The sequence below is a fragment of the Panthera uncia genome, chromosome B1 (genome assembly GCF_023721935.1).
Source record: "Panthera uncia isolate 11264 chromosome B1, Puncia_PCG_1.0, whole genome shotgun sequence".
NCBI classification, from domain to species: Eukaryota; Metazoa; Chordata; class Mammalia; order Carnivora; family Felidae; genus Panthera; species Panthera uncia.
In genome coordinates, this window is record NC_064811.1 from 169,288,965 (window position 1) to 169,298,107 (window position 9,143).

Consider the following 9,143-nt stretch of genomic DNA (forward strand, 5'->3'; position numbering starts at 1 on the left):
GAGACAATATCTTTTTGTCTCCCTCATATGTAAATGACAACTTCTCTGGATATAGCACTGCTAGGTACCCTGGTCTCCATTCAAGATCAAGTTTCTGCTTGTGTTGCTTGTTCTTACCCTTTGGGTAGGGGGTCAGAGGAGGCCTGGAGGGGAATGACGGGTGCAGCCTTCTACACATCCTCCAACACAACCCTGTTTGCACACACCAGCACACAATTTCTGGCATACTGATGACACCAAACTGGCTTCAAACATGAAGACTAGATTTCCCCTATTTTTGTTGTTGTTGTTGTCGTTTTCTTGAAAATATCCTCTGATATTTTCTGGGGCTGAGGGCAGATTAAACACTTGGGACTCAAATTACCATTTTATCCAGAACCACATGTGAGAAAACCTGTGTGTATAATTAGAATCCTTCCATAAACCTTTTTTTTTTCCCACTTAGCATTAAAACGTCAGCAGTTTCTGAATCCTTTTTCTTTAATAACAATATTTTTAGTGGCTATAATATTCAATAATGAAAATTGTTATTGCTGCTGTTAGAATTAACCAAAGGCTTGCTGTATTACAGGCCTTTTACATACGTTAGCTCGTTTAATCCCCATTACAACCCCACGATATGGGTTTTATCCCCATTTCGAATGTGGTTCCAGGCAGTAAAGGTGGAATTTGTGTCCTGTCTTCTCTAACTCCTAGGCTTGTGCTCTGAACCTTAGAGATGTTGTCTCAAGCCTTATCCAGATTCACCAACGGCCGCCTGGGTCAAAGGCTACCCCTCTGCACTGAGCTACTGGGCTGAGCTGGTAAAGAGCAGAGAGTGTTGGCAAGTGGCCATGCCACCTTCTGCTTCCACCCACTCTTTGCACCCGCCCTTCTGCCTTCCCGTGCTTCCTCTCTAGCTTCTGGCAAAGGGCTGCAGATCTCCAAAGCGAAGCCTCGCCAGGTTGCCTGACTTCGCAGTCCCTGAGTGTGGGAGAAGGCCCCATTTGGTATCAATCAGCAAACACAAACAGCTGCCCAGGGCTGCAGGGAGAACAGACCTAGTGACAAAATGCTCTAAATCAATCATTGCCCTGTCTGTTTTCAAACCGGCACCATTTCGTTACCTGAGGTACTGATTTTCTTATGTGGAGAAAATGGAAGTTATAGAAATTAGTATGCTCACAATGTGTTTACTAGAAAGTAAGGGAAGATCCCCTAAGGTAGAAAATCTAGCCCCTCCGAGGGCCCTCCCCCTCCTGTCTCCACTACTGTCCTTGTCCTTTCTAGCCATTTGCATGGCTACTCCCCCCCCTTCCCCTGGCAGGTTCTCACTCCCCCTCACTACAGCTCCAGGGGTCCCCCCATGACCACCACTAATCCCCGTATCCCTTGTGCTTCCTGCCACTTGCAGAGGAATTCTCTACGGCTGGGCTTTAATCAGTACACAGAAGTGGGATGTAGATGGAAGTTTCTCTTGCACAGAATTGATCTCACATTTGTACCCACTGTTCTTCCCGTTGGATGGGAAACCACCAGGTCCCAAGGGTAATGTCTGCTTTATCTTGCCTGCCCTCCTCTCCTCACTCCCCACCCAAATCAGAAATAGCAGACTATCTTGACCACACCGGGTTAGTGATGCAGGTTTTAAACTGAGAAGTTGATCAGGCATCCTCATCTATTTCTGATGTTGAGTGTTTTTTGGCAGGCCCCTGCCAGACTTCACAGCAAACTGTGGGAGGGGTTCTGTGTGTATCCCAGATGAGAAGACAATGGTAAAATACACTGTCGCCTATACGGACAGGGAAAAAAAAAAATCACACGCATGTACACACACGACTTCGTTTAATCAAGGGCACGTCTGAAGCACAAATCATGAGCGGTGCTTAGTCAACACCAAGCCAAAAGAAGAAAAGTCGGTCAATGCCTCCAGTTTTCGGCCGTCAGAACATCCAGGTTGAACTGGACAACCTTTACTTTGGTTCCAAACTGACTTCCCAACTGACCAGCTGGTTTTGCATCCTGTCGGTTCAGCCTCACGTCGAATCCCGGCTTCCCTCCTCCCCATCTCCCTGGGTGTTCTCTGACATTTCAGGCCTCGGCGCGAGCCAAGCAAACCTCAATTAGCTAATGAGGTGCCCAAGATCAGCACCAAGACTGCCTCCGAGGGCCAACCAGATCATTAACCACCATCATCAGTGTGAATTTCCAACCTCTCCTACCACATGGAGTGGGGGGTGCTGTGAAACGCTGCCGGCCCCTTGGCTGACAGGGACACAGAGAAGTGCTAGCAGGGCAAAAACAGAGTAAATTAAAAATGCACTTCGATCTATAGGCTCTATTTATCTATGTCTTTCTTTAGTAACATCACATTAAGGTAAAAGGTCATATCCCCGCTGAAATATAATTTATATTTACCTTTTATTAAATAATTATGGCATGGCATGAAGTTAAATATTACAGAAGCTAATCAAGGGGGAATTCAATAGAGAAAACTCAGACATGAGAATTTCGTCTTTGCTATACATAGAATGTCTTAATCCTCCACTGGGAGTCATTCGGGTTTGCTTAAGGAGTTTAATAATACACATTTCAACTGCCACAGAATCTAAATCCCATTTGGATCAGCCTTGGAAAAACTTTCATCAATACCTTGAGATTTCATAATATTTCTCCTGAGAGCCTGGATCTTATGTGTCATTTCTCATTTTGATTGCGGGTATAATATATGAGGTTTCTTACATATCTTGGATCCGGCAAATAGATACAAACTATAAGCAGTGTGTAAAGGTTTTATTTTATAAGTAAATAGTATTTAACTAAAAATATCTACTGGGAACCACTCATTAGAAAAAAAGCTGGCTGGTGTTCAATATTAATTTTCCCCAGAGGTTGGTGAGATGTATAAGTTCTATATGATTATTGCTTTCCTTAAAGGGAGGCACAGAAACCAGATAATGCCTACCCTCTACTTCTGTTTCCAAAAAAAATATAGGGGACACTGGCTAACATGGAATGGGGAGTCTTTGTTACAGTTCTGGTCAACCCTCAACAAAGACAGCATTGACATTGCAGGCAGGAGGTCATTTATGCCCTTGGCCGACAGGAGTACTCATCACAAAAATGGCGGCTTCAAAGGCTGATCAAATTCCTTTGCAGAAATTTGAGAAGAGACAAATCAGATGATGTGGTGAGGGAAGATCTGAGTGCTCAATTGGGCTGTCACTCTAGGATGTTGGCCTGGGTTTCAGCTTTCCTCACTGGTAAGTCTTCAGCTGGAGCCTACGATCATCATGGAGTGTATGGATGGCCATCAAGAGGCCAATAAAATTCTAAAAGTCTGAGCCTAGCTGTATGTTTGCACATATGTGCATTTATCGGCAACAAAGGATCTTCACTTTTATTAGATATGCATAGAGCCCATGGTCCACTGAGGGGTCTAGACCACATAAATAGAGGATCTCTCTAGTCCTAACTGGAAATCTTATCCTTCTCCAATAATAAAGAAAGCAATGGAAAAGAATCAAATCTCTGCAATGTGACTGCCAGACAAACACCAAATCAGAAGATGGACTTTGATACGCAAGCGAAGGGGAAAAACTGCATCACGAATACCTCTCTATGTGGCTCTGGTCAAAGTCCTGTTGACAGGACAGGAAGGTGGAGAACAACAGCATGGGGAAGAATTCAGATGTACAGAGACCAGCTCTTGCCTTCATGTTACCTCTAGGACTTCTCCATTCTGCTTTTGCCTCAGTGTCCATCTCTTCAAAGAGCCTTGAGCCTCCATATTGATTCCTGTGGGGTCTGCCTTCTTTGTGCTTTGATTTTAGTTTCTCTCTCTCCCTCTCTCTCTTTCTCTCTCTCCTCACCTTCCCAATGTCCTTGTCCAATCATCTACCTTCTGCCCCACTGCTCATGTGTCCAACATGCAAAGCCTACGTTCATTTCTTTTAAGGCCTATGTTCAATTAGCACCTTAATGCTCCCAAATTAAATTTTTTCAGAGCATTGGCTAGCCAATGGAGGTAAAATTGGTCTGGCCTGGGATCTGCTTTATTCCCCCACCCATGACCGACCATACACCATCTTCTAGGCCAGGCGGACTTTGGTTTCTCTCTCTGCAAAGACAGAAGCTTGGGCGAAAGGGCCTCTAAGATCCCTTGTAGGCCCTTGCATATGATTCGAAGGCTATTATTTATCTGGTGCAGTGAAATTCTTCTTTGAGAAGTGGAGACGGGTGGGGCTGAAGCCATAGGCTGTTGAATTACATCCTCGTTAACCTTTGCTACATTAAAACCTTTCCCCACATCCGTTTGTTTCAATGTAGCAAAAGTTCGGTGTCACCAATTAAAAAAAAGGACAAAGATAATATAAGAACACATTATTAAGAGGCGGTACCCGCCTTCGTGGATACAGGAACAAGAACACGAGGTGAGAACCAGCAGTGCATAAGTGAAAGATTAGACTGAAGCCTTTGATATTTAATTTTAAATGAAATATTAATTTAATATTTAATTATGCTTTGGTTTCAAGAAAAACTGCAGCAGGAAGACAGATTGTTTGAAGAAGGGAGTAATATACGTGGTTAAGGAGACAACTGTAAAAATTAAAGATAAATTTCAAGGGTAAATCTAAATGCCACAATGGAGCAGTTATGAATATGATCACGCTCTCTGTAATGTGTATTTAGAATATTATAGCCGAGAGCACCAGGCCATTAAGGGGCTGAGATGTCTCCAGTGAAACAACAGCCCCCTATTCTGGGGCTTCCAATGGAGACATCATTCTTCAGACTCAGCTGAATGATGGATCCGAATTTTACAAGAGGTGGGGGCAGAGGCGACCTCAGTAAAAGTGCAGGCTACCAGGAGGGCTATTGATTCAACCTGTTTCCAGGGTGAACAGGGAACAATTGTACTCGGGCCAGTTTTTGATGTCTGAACTGGGTATTTTTAACTAAAAATCAGATTCATTTCTTAAATGGGAATTCTTTTTTTCAGGGTACCGCTCTAAGAAAAAGAAAGAACGAAACGTGAATTGCAATGAGCTATTCACATTTGCAATCCCACTTGCACACCTGTGAGGGGCAGCTTTGTGAAAAGAGGACCCCACGCCCTACACCAAGCCTCGGGTGTGATGTAAAGGTTTGTGGAAAAATCCAGGTCTTCCATTTCTTCTCCCAACTGCTGCCTGTTCTTGGCCATTTTCTTGTTAACGCTTTGTCTTGTTAACACATGGAATCAGATGCAATTGTTTGTGCTAAAGCAAAAGGTAAGAAGGTCTCTGGGGACGGAGGTGAGGTGACATGAATTCTTTGGCTCCTCAGCGTCCCAGGGTCCCCATCCGTTCTCATTTGCCAACATCCAAGTTCAACCACACACCTGGGCAAGCAGCTCCTCCGTGCATGCCTGGGCCACCTGGGCCGATTAGGTGTCTTCTGCTCCTTCTGTCCCCCTTTGAAAACCCGCTCCCCCTTCTCTCCACCTTCAGAGCCCATGTTCTCAGGCTGCCTCGGCCCCCTCTGGCCCCGACAGAATCCTGATTTCTAACCTAGTCCCAGCTATGAAGAGCACAGTGTGGCGGGCCTTTCAAGAAGAATCCACCTTTTTCAGAAGGGAACACATGCCAAAAAGCCCACCCTGGATCCAACGGTGAAGAAGGCGAAGCCACGTAAAACTCATCCCAGAAACGCGTGCCCCCCTGCCAAACGCCGACGGGAATGAACTGGACTTCTATTTCGATATTTCTAAGCATATGCATTTGCAAATCTATACCATTTCATTTTCCTCATGAGAGACATACCTTCCTATTTGTTCACTTTAGGAACCCGACATGCAGAAGGGTTAAGTGATTTGCAGGAAAGTTGGGACTCAAATCCAGGCCTCCAAACTCAGTCCCTGTCTTCCACTCCAGCACTAGGTTCTCTCCTAATAAGAAAGTGGAGTTGGTACTCCTTTCCCAACTTCAGTTATTCGTGGAGAGGATAGTTTCTATGACTTCTAGGGAATTGGAAGCACTCCATAGAGTCTCAGCCGATCACACGACATCCCCACTTCGCAATGTGGAACAGCAGGGCACAGGCAAGTCATCGTCTTCTTCTTTTTTTAAAAAATCTTTTTAATGTTTATTTATTTCTGAGAGAGAGAGAGAGGATGAGCAGGGGTCGGGGAGGGGCAGAGAGAGAGGGAGACACAGGGTCTGAAACAGACTCCGGGCTCTGAGCTGTCAGCACAGAGCCGGACGCGGGGCTCGAACTCACAAACTGTGAGATCGTGACCGGAGCCGAAGTCAGACGCTTAGCCGACTGAGCCACCCAGGCGCTCCAGGCAAGGCGTCTTCTGAGCCCCTCCGTGCTCACTGGCCAGGCTTATCTCCTGTGCATTTCCTCGGAGTACCGGCCAGAGAGGCAAGGCCACTGGCATTTGCCAGGTAAAATATTGGATGAAGCCAAAGAGATGGCCTTGGTGTAATTTCTTCTATTTGCTCTACGGGATTGGTGAGTAGCATAGGTCAGTGGTGAAGAAGGCAGCTTTGAAATGAGACACCTAGGATTGCACCTATCTCGGTGACCTTAGGCAGCAGCATTCTCATCTATAAGGTCGAGACACTAATAGAATCATCACCCTGGGGGAAAAGCAGTGATGATATGAGCTCGTGAGATATGAGCCTGGCCCTACCTCCTCAAACGATGCCAGATAGGACTACTGAATTCGTATCATCATTTCTTTTTCTCACTAGTCCTATCTGACGACAGAACTTACGGGAGACTTCTTCACCAACAATCAAACGTTTACACCAGATGTTTAGGCCAAAGAACCAGAGGAGTAACACTGAAAAGCTGTACTCATCTACCCCCCTATCCTCGATGACCTGCCTTCAAAAACCATGACCTCTCACTGGTTTCTGTGGGTGGTGCAGATTTTATCATTATAAACTGTGGCCATTCTACCCCCAGATGCACACTCCAGACATCCCCTTCCTGCACCCACAAGACAGCCAGGAAGCACCTGCACAACCAATAACCATGATCCCACTGGGCGCCTCTACCGCGATTATTTTTCTGCCCTCCAAGTTCACTGTGGAAGGGTCTGTGAGGAAAGCAGAGGTCCTTCTTCCCTCTGAGCCCCGGCTGGTATACCATGCCTCGGTCCCCAAGCAGACAGAGGCAGTCGGACCTTTCCCGAGGAGCTGTATTCTCACGTGGATCTCTCAACTCCACAGCAGCAAGCCACACTTTAGCAAACCACGGTTGGAGGAAAACAGATCTGCAAAGTCACACGTGTGAAGCAAATGTGTTGTTTTTCAGAGCCCTGATGCTGTTTATGCTGTACTTGGCGCAACAACCACGGGGAGCTGATTACTGCCTTTTGGCTAATTATATCAAGTAAGTTACCTCTAATAGGCTTGGGTTTATTATGATGGTGTATCCTTGGATACAGCAACCATCAATGGTTGGACCTTGGAGCCTCCTTTCCCACCTCCTGCTTTTTGAGTCTCCTAGAAAGTTCCACCTGAGAGTAAATATTATTGTGTTCGCGGTGCAACGACTCAGTCTCGAAGGAGCTGCCCCCGTGCGCAGGGCACTTTACCAGCAAGAAAGTCTCCACGACGGCCTCATGAGCAGGACTCAGGCTTCTCAAAATTGTTTCTTTGTTTAAAATACAGATTCTCAGACCCTCCCCAAAGAGAATGATTCGGTATGTCTGGAACGAAGCCAAGCATGATTCTCATGCTCAGCCAAATTAGGAAAACACCTATGGGTAATAGTATGATTAGTACCAGAGCTTTACAGATGAAGAAAATGAGGCTCAGGAAGGTTAGCTGACTTGTCAAAAGGACAAACAAGTCATTGGTGCCACAGCCGGCATCCGAAAGCACGTCTTCTGGCTGAGTCCAGTGCACCCTCCCCTTGGATGCCAGCCGATCGCTGGTGCCCAGTCTGTCCCCACTAAAGCTCTCTAGATTTCTCAAGGTTTTCTTTTCCTCTGGAATCAAGATGCGATTTTCCACGTGACCACTGGAGCTGAGTATTTTGTCTAGACCTCTAGGGGTTTCTGACACACTATCCTGCAGCCGAGCACATTCTGAGGCTCCGAACGTGTGGCTCAGGAGGCCGGGCTGGCTGGAAATCCATAAGTTCTCTCCCCATCACCACCCAGAGAGAAGGTCAGGATTCTCCAGGCTCCCTGAAGCCAGGCCTCGGCTCGGGAGGCATTGTAGCCCCACCTCCAGTCACGGGGGGAAGCCACTGCCTCTCCAGCTCTTGGACCAAGATCCCGGATGGGCTGGAAAGTGCTTTCCATGTTGGTGGCTGCTCATTGAGTGGGCAAGACCAGAGATCGCCAGACCATTTCCTGTAGCGCCTGGGCCCCTCCGTGAATAACATTAGTCACTTGTCTCTACCAACCCTAGTCCCATTTGGCTCAGCAACCTCAGGTAGAAGTTTTTAGAGAGAGTGACCAGCCTCCTGAGCCACCTGAACAGTGTTTGTATTTTTATTTTCTTCTCTATTTGTGAAAGAATATACTACTGTGTCCCCACCCTCCTCACCCTTAACTGCTTCCCATGGTCCTTCTTTCTCAAAGCCAGTCTTCTGGAACAAGCTTCACTGCTTCCCTGGCTGGAAATACTCTTTTTTGTGCCTAAAGAATCAAGTCGACCAATGTGTGTTGTTTCAGAATTTAAATATGGGGAACATTAATTTTTTATACCACATTTTCTTTGTTTAACTATTAATTAAAAGTTACTTATTTTTTTCAGAAAGTAATAAATATAAGTAAGCAAAACTTAAAATAATAATAATAATACCAACACCTAGAAACCACCATTGTTAAGACCTTCATATGCAGGGCTTTTTAATCTTACTGGGGTTTTTTATACAACTATTCCTTTTTCATATATATGTGTATGTGTATATATATATATATATATATATATATTTAAACACACATACATACATATATGTATACACACATATATACATACATGTATATATGTATACATGTTCATTAAATCAAAAGGAAAAGGACAGAGAACATATTCATTACTTGTGATATATTATCTTATGTATAAAAAGATTCATTTGTTAGCATAAGCTTATTTTATGCCTACCATTTGTCAACAACTATGTTATGCATGTGGATAATTATATATATATATATA

The 9,143-nt window shown here is 45.1% G+C and overlaps 1 protein-coding gene across 1 annotated transcript in view; it reads right to left on the reverse strand.

The window, feature by feature from the left end:
* EBF2 (EBF transcription factor 2) overlaps window positions 1-9,143 on the reverse strand; it is a 193,444-nt gene that overhangs the window by 24,932 nt on the left and 159,369 nt on the right. The gene's annotated exons all lie outside the window — the stretch shown is intronic.